This window comes from Amphiura filiformis, chromosome 20 (genome assembly GCF_039555335.1).
Source record: "Amphiura filiformis chromosome 20, Afil_fr2py, whole genome shotgun sequence".
NCBI lineage: Eukaryota > Metazoa > Echinodermata > Ophiuroidea > Amphilepidida > Amphiuridae > Amphiura > Amphiura filiformis.
In genome coordinates, this window is record NC_092647.1 from 3,512,269 (window position 1) to 3,526,654 (window position 14,386).

At 36.3% G+C, this 14,386-nt stretch overlaps 1 protein-coding gene across 2 annotated transcripts in view; it reads left to right on the plus strand.

Moving 5' to 3' along the window:
- Nucleotides 1–14,386, plus strand: part of LOC140142592 (divergent protein kinase domain 2A-like) — a 67,794-nt gene that overhangs the window by 12,249 nt on the left and 41,159 nt on the right. The window contains exon 1 of one of the 2 annotated variants that reach the window (XM_072164588.1): nt 13,503–13,668. The exons of the other annotated variant lie outside the window; for it this stretch is intronic. The gene's annotated coding sequence lies outside the window, so the exon portion shown is untranslated. Of the gene's footprint in view, nt 1–13,502; nt 13,669–14,386 lie in introns of those variants that run through there. 2 annotated transcript variants of the gene reach the window in all.

A 14,386-nucleotide genomic window follows, 5' to 3' on the forward strand; every position in this document is an offset into this window, starting at 1 on the left:
AGTTTCTGGTGTCGAAATTTCAAATTTTTGTATTTCCCTATGGGGATTACACAGTTAAGCCATTGACTGTGAGCTACTGTGGTCCAAACTTTTTGGATTGAATGTAAGCCCTCTATAATAAGCAATGTGGACATGTCTATCATGGTGCAGAACTTCCAAAAAGTGGATTTGTTTGTAAAAAGTGGATTTTAACCCTCTAAAAATTACAGGAAGGAGTATAGGAGTTAATGTTTATAGCTTGCTGTAAAAGTGTGCATGTTCTCATCATCGATAGTCTGGTGGATAAACATGGTGCCTTCAACCCCAAAAAATTACAATACCCCTTCTACATTGAAGCTGGTTTTCCCTTTTAAAGGGAATTTTTATTTGCTTTGAATACCTTATCACCAAAAAGAGGACCTTTTAACAAATATTTTTCTTGATTTTTTACCTTTTTTTTACCTTTTTTATTGGCAAAAATAGCAAAAAGTGGACCTTTGTGGAGCCCCTCCTGTGTACAGGCCTGGTTCCATGCAGTACATGTAATCAATTTATTCCCTATTCTTAAGGGATCTAAAATGAGCGTTTATTGCGTTTCGACAGTATTTTTGAGGAACATGAGAACACCTCAGACCTATCGAATTGCATTCTGAATACGAAGCAAGTCTTTCTGATATCAAATAATTTTCATTTTTTGGCTCCAAGCTTGCTTGACGAGCCATCGTGATCGCGCTAAGTGGACAGTGTATTTTGCTTCATTTTTCGGCCACTTCCGATGGTGCTTTTTTATGCTAAGGTTATTTCTGTGTGCGATATGTGCTTTTAAAATTGAGTTCTAACTTTCTAAAAGTTATTTTTCAATCGATTGCACTCCATATTGAGTTGAAATGAGGTGGGGGAAAGTAGTTATTTTATGAAAGAAAAGTCCGAAATCGTCATGAGAAACAAGCAATTTCAATCTCTTTGCTTGGTTCCATGTGTGTGCTAGAGATTATTTTGGTCTGTATAATTTAAGTTGTGAGAAGATGACGGAAATAGACGGATTGCACTATTTTTCTTATCTGAACACGGACCGAAAAGTCATGCAAGCTGTTCGTATTTCATCACGCTCTTCAATTTGTAGATTTAATTGTTAGAATATAGTTAAAAACAGTAAATTAAACCATATTGTGGACATGATTCTGAGGAAAAATTATATTTTCAATGGGATTTACCCCTCTTCGCAAAATTGAAAAATTTTTGTATTTTTCTATAGCAAAAACAGTCTAAATAAATGATGTTCCACTTTGCCCAACAATTTTATACTTCAGAATATCAAAGATTAATATGTTTTCTCCTGAAAAACAACATAGTTTTTAGGCCAGGACTTCTTAAGAAATTCAAGACCACGGTTTATTTGGTCGATGTTACATCCACTGTGCCGACCAATCTCGCCATTTTTAACTGTTTATTTTGGTTTCACCACACAAGGGTCATCATACGGCGCATTGATTGATCATGTTGATTCTAATTGGACGGTCCCAAGGTCATCACAGTTATGAATGAATAATTCATAAGGGGGGTCGCAGAAATAGAAAAGTTGAAATAAAAATAATTATTGAATTAAAATGTGACTGAAATTAGTGGTTTCAGAAATCAATGATCATGTTGATTGAAAGTTGCCAAGTTTAATGTTTTACTCTAGGCTGTGTAATATTAATCATGAGCTAAGTTTTTGAGAGAAATCAAAAGGAATGTCAAGCAATCAATGACAGCCCGGGGGGGGGTGCGGGGGGAATCACTTTAAAAAAATATTCCCCAATCAGAAAAAAGTTACAAAAAATAATAATTTGACCCGATTGCTTCCGGAAATTAGTAACAACTGTCGTATGGGCATGAAACTGGGGTGGGTACAGTCAACATTTGGAGTAAAATTTTGGAAGGTCAATTCGGGGTCACCAGGGGTCATCTGAGGTCAAATTAGTAAAAACTATCGTATGGGTATGAAACTTGGTGGGTACTGTCAACATTTATAGCCACATTTTGTGAAGGTCATTTCGGGGTCACCAGAGGTCATCTGAGGTCAAGTTAGTAAAAACTGTCGGATGGACATGAAACTTGGTGGATACAGTCAACATTTGGAGTCAAATTTTTGGAAAGTCATTTTGGGGTCACCAGGGGTCATCTGAGGTCAAATTAGTAAAAACTGTCGGATGGGCATGAAACTTGGGAGCTACAGTCAACATTTGGAGTCAAATGTTTGGAAGGTCATTTTGGGGTCACCAGGGGTCATCTGAGGTCAAATTAGTAAAAACTGTCGTATGGGCATGAAACTTGCCCGCACAGTTAGAGCCAAATTTTGGAAAGGTCATTTCGGGGTCACCATGGGTCATTTGATGTCAAATTAGTAAAAACTGTTGTATGGGCATGGAACTTGGTGGGTGCAGTCAACATTTAAAGCCAAATTTTGGGAAGGTCATTTCGGGGTCACCAGGGATCATTTGAGGTCAAATTAGTAAAAACTGTCGTAGGGCATGAAACTTGGTGGGTACAGTCAACATTTAGAGCCAAATTTGGGAAGGTCATTTCGGGGTCACCAGGGGTCATCTGAGGTCAAATTAGTAGAAACTGTCAAAAGGGCATGAAACTTGGTGGATACAGTCAACAAAGCCATTTCAGGGTCACCAGGGGTCATCTGAGGACAAATTAGTAAAAACTGTCGGATGGGCATGACATTTGGTGGGTACAGTCACCATTTAGAGCCCAATTTTTGGGAGGTCATTTCAGGGTCACCTGAGGTCATCCAGGGGTCATTTGAGGTCAAATTAGTAAAAACTGTTATATGTGCTTGAAACTTGTTAAGTACAGTCAACATTTTTTAGACATTACAGTCTAATTTTTGGAAGGTCATTTCAGGTCACCATGGGCCATCTGAGGTCAAATTAGTAACAATTGTCTTATGGGCATGAAACTTGGTGGGTACCAGAATGGTCGTCTGCAGATCCGTCGGATAACACTTTTTCAATGGGAAATGAACTTCGCTGCTTGGATGATGTCACGATGAGGTTAGCATTTATTCCTTATTGAAAAGCGTGTTCCGACGGATCTGCACTCGACAGCCCTCGTACAGTCAACATTTGGAGTAAAATTTGTGGAAGGTCATTTCGGGTCACCAGGGGTCATCTAAGGTCAAATTAGTAAAAACTTTTGAACGGGCATGAAACTTTGTGGATACAGTCAACATTTATAGCCACATTTTGGAAAGGTCATTTTGGGGTCACCTGAGGTTATCCAGGGGTCATTTAAAGTCAAATTAGTAAAAACTGTTATATGGGCATGAAACATGGTAGGTACAGTCAACATTTAGAGCCAAATGTTTGGAAGGTCATTCCGGGGTCACCATGGGTCATCTGAGGTCAATTTAGTAACAGCTGTCATATGGGTGTGAAACTGTGTGAGTACAGTCAACATTTGGAGTCAAATTTGTGGAAGGTCATTTCGGTCACCAGGGGTCATCTGAGGTCAAATTAGTAAAAACATTTGGACGGGCATGAAACTTGGTGGATGCAGTCAACATTTGCAGTCACATTTTTTGAAGGTCATTTTGGGGTCACCAGGGGTTATCTGAGGTCAAATGAGTAAAAACTGTTGGATAGGCATGAAACCTGGTGGGTACAGTCACTATTTAGAGCCAAAGTTTTGGAAGGCCATTTCAGGGTCACCTGGGGTCAACTGAGATCAAATTAGTATAAACTGTCGTATAGGTATTAAACTTGGTGGGTACAGTCACTAATTAATTATAGCCAAAACCTTATTCAGACAACACTATTCTTGACATTGACTTATGCATCCCGCGGAAACATGGCATGTTGCCTCAGGGGATCGACGCTAAGTCAGGTACCGCGTGAGCAAACTCAAAAATAGCGCAAACAGAGTGAGCGTATACAAAAGAAACTTCGCGCGTAAGATAAGCGATGTTGCCAGGTCTGTACGCTGTACCGGCGTCAGCTGAATTCGAGTACGCTTAGAAGGCACAGGCATGAAAAATTCCAATCTGTGTATTAATAATCTAAGGGCTTATGTATTTTGATACGTTTTGATCAGTTTCGGTCCATTTGGACCAATTTCTATCCAATTCCACCAGATTCGATCCATGTCGCTAAATAGTAATTCCCTAAATTGATTGATGTATTCTTGTATGCTCTGCAAATGAGATAGCTACCAACCAACCAACCAGATGTACCCATTGAATGTGATCTGTCACATTGCACAATCGACTCAAGAACAATTACTTTCACTGTCACCAAAAAGCGCAGAGCCACAGCGCCATTGGTGCTCTTGTTTTAAATCACAATATAATACAAATTTTATGACAAATTATAAAAATTTGATATTTTTCAAATTTTGATATATAACAGTCCTCAAGTAAATTATATAAATCTAATGATATATTTTAAAGTGTATGTAGCTGGGAGGAAAAGCCGACGGTCAATTGAAAATTTTGACCTTTCATATTGAAAATATGGATTTTTTTCCCAAAAAGACCTATTTTTTTTTTGGTGTTTTGGGAAAAAAATCCATATCTCCAATACGAAAGGTCAAAATTTTCAATTGATCGTCGGCTTTTCATCCCACCTACATACACTTTAAGTATAAATCATCAGATTTGTAAAGTTTACTTCGAGTACTGTTAAATATCAAAAATATCAATTTTAATGATTTGCCATAAAATGTGTATTAAATTGCGAATTTCAAAAATTCAAAATTATTTGATATCAGAATGACATTCTTCGTATTCAGAATGCAATTCGATATGTCTGATGTGCTCTCATGTCCCACAATATATACTGTCCAAACGTTCATACCCCAGCCCTTAAACACTTCAAAAAGTTCCAGCAATGTTATTGGTTCTTAGCCGTGTGATATGACACGAAATAGCACAACTTTGCGCGCGTGCGTGGCGACACGACACTCATACAGGCTATTTGAACCAATCAGAGGCACATAGCAACAACGGGACTGATCAATTCTAAGCCCAAGGTAATTCTTTGTAAAATGTAGGACTTAATTTCATTAAAATTTGGTATACTTATGATTAATATTTTTATTTGCATTCAATTAGAAGTGTTTTTAAGAATGAGAATAAAGGTATTGTTTTTTAGCCACTGTCTTGCATCTATTGTCTTATATAACATGGGCGACTTCATTATTTTGGGCGTAAAACAACTCAGCTTCGCCTCGTCCGTTGTTTTACTTATGATGTGGCCTGTGTTATATGAGATGATAGATGCACGACAGCAAAAAAATACCTATTAACCTTTATTCTCTAAAACATGTTGGTTCACTGTCACATGACTGTTAGGTATCTTCCAGGGTCTGTATGGTTTTTGTCCTCCAAATCTATTCCAAACTATCAATTTAGAGACATGTCATTTTCGCTACTAACTATTATTAATAGTTAGTACCTGTCATCTTTTCATTGTTATATCTCTTTCATTTTTAAACCATTGTTAATATTGCTTCTGTTTCTCCTGCTCAATTGTCTTTTTTTTTGTACATTGTATAAAAACCAAGGTTTCGTCCTCTAAAATTATTTCAAACTATCAATTCTCATGTAATACACTTTTAATACTTTTAAAGGCTCCACCTATTTAATCCAATCCATTGTTGGTAAATTTTATGGAAAAAATGCACCACCAAAGTTTGCCTTTAAGCCTCTAAACGATCATTAATTTCAACTTTAATTTTTACATAAAGTTCTTTTATTCTGCCTTTAAAACTTGAAATAAAGCTGCTATTACCGTAACCACCCTGTTTTACGGGCTAATGGACTTTTCAAGTAGGGTTGGTTAAAATTTTTCCTCTGGAGGGTAAAATGCCCATAAAACATCACTGAAAACTTTAAAATTTGGCAAAAATTTGATGATTTTTGCACTTTGAAAATGTGCTGAATTTTTAAAAAATTCAGTCAAAATTAATAAATTTTGGCCCAAAAATGGCTGATTTAAGCAATAAGTAAAAAAAAAATCGTGTCAGGCCCTAAAAAAGGGGTGTTTTTTTCATCGGCGAAGGGGACAAAAATCCTTTCCTACAGGTGGGACGGACGATTTGCTAAGTAGGGTCAGTCGGTTGGGATATTTTTTTCTTTTTGGAAGAGGCAAAATGACCCTAAAATCACTGAAAGCTTGAAAAATCCGAAAAAAATCTAAAGCAAGTTTGTAAACGTATTTCGAAAATGAATGTGCACAGATTGAAATTATTACATATCACATTATCAGACCAATGAAAAATATTCCAAATTGTTGTAGCATAAAAATTAGCAAACATTGCTACCTGCTGTCTGAGCTTGCCTTTTGTTTACTATGTTTTGTTAAGAATTAAAATGGAACAAAAGTCAGTTGAAATAACAAAAGAGTCAAATTGAACTTGAAAATCTTGCCAGAAAAAACATAATGGTAAGATTTGTATAATAATAGTATGCTTTGATGCAATGTACCGTGTTTCTGGTGTGTAGTTTCGAACAAATGAAAATGTTGCTCCTGATTAATATAGCGTGAGAAATTGTCGAACAGATTAGTCTTGGAGATTAGTAATAGAATAATGTACATGATAAGTGCAAAATTGTTGAGAACGTCTGGTACAATGTTTCTATGTTACAAATAAGAACTGTTACCAGATTTGGAATATTCTATGTTAGTAAAATACCCTAGAACAGGCAATTTCTCAAATGGATATTCTGAAGTGCCGCTGTCTGAAATGAAATGAACCTGAAATGCGAGCGCTGTGATGTATTGGGGCCACCTTAAGGCTTGTGGTTGGGTCCAGGGGTGAAATCCTGGCGACAGAGCCCCTGGACGCTCTTGGATTTTTGCATTTTGGAAGACTGTGGGAGGGGCTCTCCTGGCATTTTTTTCACAAGTTTTCAAATTTAAACAGCCATTATACACCTATATATCGGGAAGCCCTCAAATCTGCTTCTTCCATTTCTTTCATCAAATCTTTAGGTGTGTTGATGACGATGAATTATACCCTAAAATACTTGCTTTAAGGTAGGAAAACAACCCCGTAGTACCTGCTTTGGGTCCATTTTACACTAATGAAAAATTCTTGCGTTGGGTACTTTCCCGGGCGTACTTTCTGAAAGTCCTTTTATGCGTGTGATATACAACTTTAAATACAAGTGCCCCCCTTGTGTACATGTATGTTGAAGCAATATACAAGGAGGGGTGTGCAAATAGTAGTATACTGTATAGGGCCTTTTGACTATGGTGATCCAAAACCAAAAACCCTGGCTATATCCAGAGAACTGCTGAACCCAATGACCATGATGACTGCATCCCCAGTTTTTTCGGGTGGAGCGCGCGGTCACTGGGTTTGAGCGGTTCTCGGATATAGTGTGTTTAAAGCAGTCAAGTTGGCTCAATCGTTAAGGTGTTCGACTATGGTAGAAGAAGTTGCTGGTTCGAACCATGGTGGTGCCTAGTACGCTCTCATGGCAAAATTGAGTTAGCTTGAAATTCCCCTGGAACTTACTGCTAATTTGTCTTGTTGTAACCCGTACGAAACTCAGGGAGCTGATCCTGGTTGCGAAGGGTGGAATGTCTAGGGGGTGCGCTCTTGAAGCAGCAAAATTCCTGCATGATTTGTAAAATGGTTTATGGAATGATGTGGGGCAGTAGTGGTCAGCGACAACCTGTAAAGTGGGCTAAGGCTTGTGGATCAACGTCTAGGAGTTGTGCCTGTGCATAGCGCACTATAAATCACTGCGCTTTTTTTTTAAAGGCCCTATAGTAGGGCTATGTGCAAAGTTAATAATATATACATTTGTACAGTGGGTTACACTACACTTGGCTGATGATTCAAGGCATAGATTGATTGAAGACCAATTACAGTCACTCATGATTTCTTTGACATGCCTTGTAAACATGTTAATCATGCTTCCTGATGAGGTTATCTCAGTGAACTAATGAGTTGTATTGACAACAAACAATGTGAACATATGTTTTGGATAAAGATAAAATAGACAATTTTGTTTCATTGGTTTTCATGGTGAATGATCATGATGATTGGATCATTAGGGATGCACCATTAGACTTCCGGGGGGAGGGGGGGGGATTAGGAAGTTAAAAACAAACCTTCCCCCACTACATGAGCAAAAAAAAAAAAAACTTTCCCCACCAACACTAAAAAAACATTTCCCTACCTAACTGTGTATAAATGCATGAAAATTAACAAAACAATCTTGCCGCCTTCTTGCGCCTTTGGCGACGAAAAAACCCAACTTTGCTGCCTTTGGCAGCGAAATTTTTTTTGCAACAACCCCAACTTCCTAACCCCCCTTGAAGTCTTTTAAATGGTACATTCAAAAGGCATAATATAGGTCTACTTGATACAGCCATGTAATAGATTTAGAATTGAGGAAGCCTGAATGAGAAAAAACAGTATAAAAATAAACTTTGATTCATTTTACTGCGGAACCCATTTAGAAACAAACCTCGGGACTGATGGACACTCCGTATAATGTGAGAAAAGTAAACCAAATCAGATAATGTACTATCTTCTGCATTTGACCCACCCTAAAGATATGGATATCCTCAATTATTATTCACAAAAATAACAATCAATGAAAAACAAGGAAATAGATGAGTCTGTTGATCATGGTGATGGACCAGAGAAAATATTTTACCCTTCCCAGAATCCTTTGCAACATGAAGCATCATCTCAGTTCATCAAATGACTCTTTCATTACTTTGTATGCTGGTTTCTGTTGTTTTCATGTTGAGAATAGACACTAGACAGTTAAACATGGGTCGATAGGCAAGAAATAAACATATTTTGCAAGATCTGGATATACTCTGTTCATTGAGGTACATTTTGTCACTATCAACCCATGTTGCACTATACTGCGCCAAGAAAGTATCCTTACACTTAGAAATATAATCACAATTTCAAAAGCCATATTGGGGTAAACCCCATTGAATCCAATTTGACTTCAAGAAGCAAAGTTACAAGCATTTGATTAGACGAAGGTCCAGTTTTAAAAGTGACACACTGGCCTATTCAAAACTCCACAGACTAGACATTTGGTTTGAGAGTGGTAAATGGCTAATTTGTGTGTGCCTTTAATTAATTAATTTAAAACAAAAGGAACAAAAAGAAAACTGAAACAAAATAGCTGACAAATAAAATGCAAGTTATGAAAAGTACAGAGAAGTAAAAACTGAAATAAATACTGCTTTAAATAAAGTTTCATTGAAGAAACTGTAGTCTCTTTGTTGCGCTTGTTGGAATCTTTTTGCACCTTGAATAGGCCAATTTGTCACTTTTAAAACCCGGCCCTTCGTCTATTCAATTGCTTGTAACTTTACTTCTGGAGGTCACATTGGATTCAATGTGGTGTCACAATGTGCAGGATTAGATAGTGCATCTATTACAAAACCAAATTTACCCCAATATGGTTCAGTTTTGAAATTGTGATTATTTTTCCAAGTGTAAGGATACTTTCTTGGCGCAGACAGTATAGATCAGTAGCAAATCAGTACAGGAAATTAAAATGGGAGAAATGCATTATGGGAAGTGTAAGATATCTTTTCTGGTGATGGACCATATCAATCTTATTGCTAAAATTGGCAATGGATCCAGACATTTGTGTGATGGGCACTCTAGGCACTAGTATGTCAGCTAAGAGTGGGTGAAATCTACACAGTTATTTTGACCAAGGCCTAAAAAAAAATTGTTTGATTGGCGTAACATAAAAAAAAATTGGTGTAGCTAGGTCGGGATTCTTTTTTTTTTTTTTTACTTTTTAAGCTGTAAATTTTGTTTGATAAAAGCTTTTTTTTTCTTTTTTTTTTAAATTTATTTATTTTTATTTATTTTTAAAATTTTATTATTTTTTTGCAAAAAAAAATAATGAAAAAAAGTTAGGGTCGGGCCTAATTTTAGGGTAGGTCGGGTTACGCCAATCAAACAATGACACACTGAATTTGACAAAATAAAAGAAAACTTTCTTGTCTGTTTAAAGAAAACTACAGTATATCAACTGCTCAGTGCCAGAAGTGGGTAAGTGCAAAAGCTGCCCTGTGAACATTGGCAATTTTCACACACACAGTATATTGTACTCATCTAGACATGGCAGCTATTGCACCCACTTCTGGCACTGAGCAGTCAATATAGGCCAAAAGCTTATCTGTTGTAAAAATGTTATTTTTATTACTTGATACTTATCTATTTTACTTTTATTGACAGTACTTAGTTTGAAAGGACCAGATAAACATGATAAATATGTAATTGTTATGATAGGTCTTTATCCCAAAGTATTTACTTTATTGTCCTTTAATCTGTGAAGACAGAAATATGTCTTAAGTTCTGTTCACATTTTGAGTTACACCCGGTGTAAACTTACTCTAACATTGATAAAAATTCCACAAATATTTTCGCTAGGCCTACTCCTACTGAGTGTCCACACCTAGCCTACTCCTAGCACTACGCCAGCCTGTTCCACCAAGCATTCACTTCTGGTCGGCGTAAACATCGGCTACCACTTCCAGCGTTTCTGTGACCTTTTTGAAACCACGCGAAATGTAATTTCTTAGTTCAGACCAAAAAAGGCCAAACTTACACCGGGTGCCAGGCGTAAGCTCGCTACTCCCGACTTTTGTCAGGAGTAAATCGTCGGACGTACGCCTGGCAGAACTTATGCTGACCACTACTCCTGGCAGCGCCTACCGCTACTCCTAGCAAGCGGTCGCCCCAAGTTGTGCCAGTCGTACGTCCAAGAATGTGAACACAACTTTACTCTAGCTTTTCTTCTTTAAGTGCAGTGATATTAGTAACAGTCTAATAGGTACATGGGATTTTCAAGAGATTTGAGATTATTTATGACAATGAAGGTAATACAACTGTTGTTACACATTAAAGCCATGTCAAAATATTTCCATGAAAATAAGATTTGTATTTCTTTTAAACAAAATGTTAGTTTCATCATCAGATATGTCCATTTTTAATTTGGATAAATAATTTTTAAAATAAAAAAAAGTAACAGGATTTTATGTGACAGCATAATTATAATCAACCAATTGTATAATTCAGAGTACTGAGAGGGCAGTGTTGGTAAAATTATCAGATACAATCCTCTCATAGACGACGGTCATGGGAATAAACTGACTGATCGGAAATTCCTGTTATTTTATTTTTCATTCTGAATTACTAAACTTATCCATTATTCTTTCATAAAATACATATTTTCTGTATTATCTTTCAATGTGAATTACCAACAACTGCATACACAAGGATCCACAACATGCTCATCTATCAAGGCACAGTTCTTTAACCCTAATACGATGCACTTTCATTGAATGACCGTTGAAAATTTGGGTACAAAAACTCATACTCTGAAACTTGAGGTCAAATTTTGCACTATGATTGTTTAAGTTAGGTTATTGAACTATGCCATTGAGATGAGGCAATTGTGGACCATACTGATAGTTTTGATGTGATGGGTCACAAATACCTGGAGTATCAATACAGTACTAGCTAGTACTGGGTGCAGTGCTATGCATGGGTTGCTTCTTTTCCCCCTTGATGGTAGCACAATGCTTTCATATCGTGAGAATTGTCATCATTTTGGAATAATACTCTTTTAAAAAGGCAAATTTATGGGTTTTTACATGTTTATATTCGGTTTTTCTACATTTGTCTGGTCTTGAGTGTCATCAAAGCTATTGTGCGATTTCACTTATATGGGTCAACCATTTATCTCATTGTACAAATTCAAATCATAATGCAGGTTTTGACCTATATAACCATGATAAAAAAATGTGTTTTGTGGCCTACCTATATGACAAAATATGTTTGTGGTTTCTAGTTTTGGCCAAAAGTTTATCAAACTTTTTATGTCAAAGGATCGTGGTAAATTTAAAGGGGGTTTGTGATTCAAGTGCCTTTGTTTTTAATAGTACGATTCTAGATATCCAAAAAAAAAAAAGAAAAAAGAAAGATAGTTGATTAGGACATTAAATAGCAAGTTACGGTTAGCAACTATTTTAAACTGTTGCGACTCTCATCTTGCGAATGGTAGTGAGCTTTGGCAAAAATTGCATTGATCATTTCATAGCGAGTAGAATTCAAGGTCCTGTGGTTCTTGAGTTAACTTAACTTACTTTATTTATAATGTGCCTTTTCCTGTGGCTACAACACTTTTGTAAAACGTACATAACTCATTAACAAAAATAAATGAAGTAAGTTTTCAAAGTATATGATTTGTAGAATGAACTTTTGCAAAACATCAAAGTGTTATTTTTCAATAATATATTGATTTAGATAATGAAAATTGATTTTTTTTTGGCTGCTTTGACCAACAATACCTCGTCTACCCTTAAACATGATTCCCTTACAATGCTACATGGGCCACTACCCTGGGGCCAATATGTTGTAATATCATAGAAAAAAAAAAAAAAAAAAAAAAAAAAAGATAGTTGATTAGGACATTAAATAGCAAGTTAGGGTAGCAACTATTTTAAACTGTTGCGACTCTGGTAGTTCACAGCATCTTGCGAATGGTAGTGTAGTGAGCTTTGGCAAAAATTGCATTGATCATTTCATAGCGAGTGTGTAGAAGAATTCAAATATCACAGATATACTCAATACTTTTATCTTTTAGGTCCTGTGGTTCATGAGTTAACTTAACATACTTTATTAATAATGCGCCTTTTCCTGTGGCTACAACGCTTTTGTAAAACGTACATAACTCATTAACAAAAATAAATCAAGCAAGTTTTCAAAGTAGGCCTATATGATTTGTAGAATGAACTTTTGCAAAACATCAAAGTGTTATTTTTCAATAATATATTGATTTAGATAATGAAAATTGATTTTTTTTTTTTTTGGCTGCTTTGACCAACAATACCTCGTCTACTCTTAAACATTCCCTTACAATGACCCATAGGCCACTATGTTGTAATATCTGACTGTCCTCAGATGCGCCATCGCCAGTAAATACAAATTGGATAATGTCTTTATCAATCTGCGAGGAAGGTTATGCACACAAACATGCAATCCCAAGTTTCTGATAGTATAAAAAATCTTTAAAAGTTTTTCCGAGTATGTGGGAGATCACAAAATGCCCTTTTTAACTGATCATAATTTTGTGTATGAACTCAAATGACTATTTGAAACTGTGCATTACTTTTCACAATACTGCTGTTGTAAATATCAATTTTGATTCAAATTTCAAACTTTCTTATAAAAATTGGCAAAATTTATGGCCACTCCATACACTACATGTACAGTGACACTTTTATTTTAATCAAGGATATCCAACAAGTCAATGACTCTACTACTTCTAAGCTCCTGAAATAATAATAACAAAAGTAGTATCAGACACCCCCTCAGGGCAAATGAAACAATCCAATGGAAACTTTAGCACTGTTGATACATATGATTGGTCAAGTAAGACAATGCTCCGCCTACTTCATTTGCATATGACTAGCTGCTAAGGATGAATGGCAATCTGGGCCTCAACAAAACAAATAGTGGTGGGAAGTTGGTTCCATTTGAGCACTGCTTGGTCTGTGGTGAGGATATGGCATGACTTTCTTGACATAGTGGTGGATTTTTATTGGATTTATTGATTTGGCCATTTGGAATAATATTCATCATAGGAAATAACATCTTGTTTTGATGGTCTTGGTTCAGTAGTGACCTGCAGTGGTATGTATTTTTTTATTCTACCATCTGTCACAGTTATACACATTTTGCTGTTTTTCTCAAAGATCAAACTTTATTTGAACTTCTTCAACATATGGCAAGTCTATAATGACCCGCATTTGAAAAAAAGATAGTTTCCTTTTTACACCACAGATATGCACAGATAATATCTGTGATAAAACATGTATTTCAAGAATCAAAATCAAAATGATTGACTTGATTATGGAACAGTGACGTGTCTTTTAAATTGAAGATTCATGATCAAAATAAAGTCTTGTTTACATTTTGCTCTGCTCTTGTACTTGTTTTTGAACAGTCTATGAAAAGGGGTGGAGAGGAACTTCAGGGAGGAGTTTCCTTTCAATGTTGTTTTATATAATTAAATCTGTGAAATTAATCATAGAGAAGGAGCATCATATCTTTCATGATATCGAGAGGCTGGCTGTAGCATTAACCTCGCTTGGAAAATAGGGTCTTAAAGAGGAAGCCCCACCAGAGCAGTTCTTCTGGGGTGAACCAAACTCCCCCCTGCCTGTTTATCAAATTAATCAGTAATAAGGATCTCTCTGAATTTGACAGACAGTGCTAGTTGATGCAATATCATTAAAACATCAATTAGCACCTGTCAAATTCAGCGATAACCTTGTCACTGATTAATTTGATAACCAGGCAGGTTTGGTTCACCCCAGAAGAACTGCTCTGGCGGGGCTTCCCCTTTAAG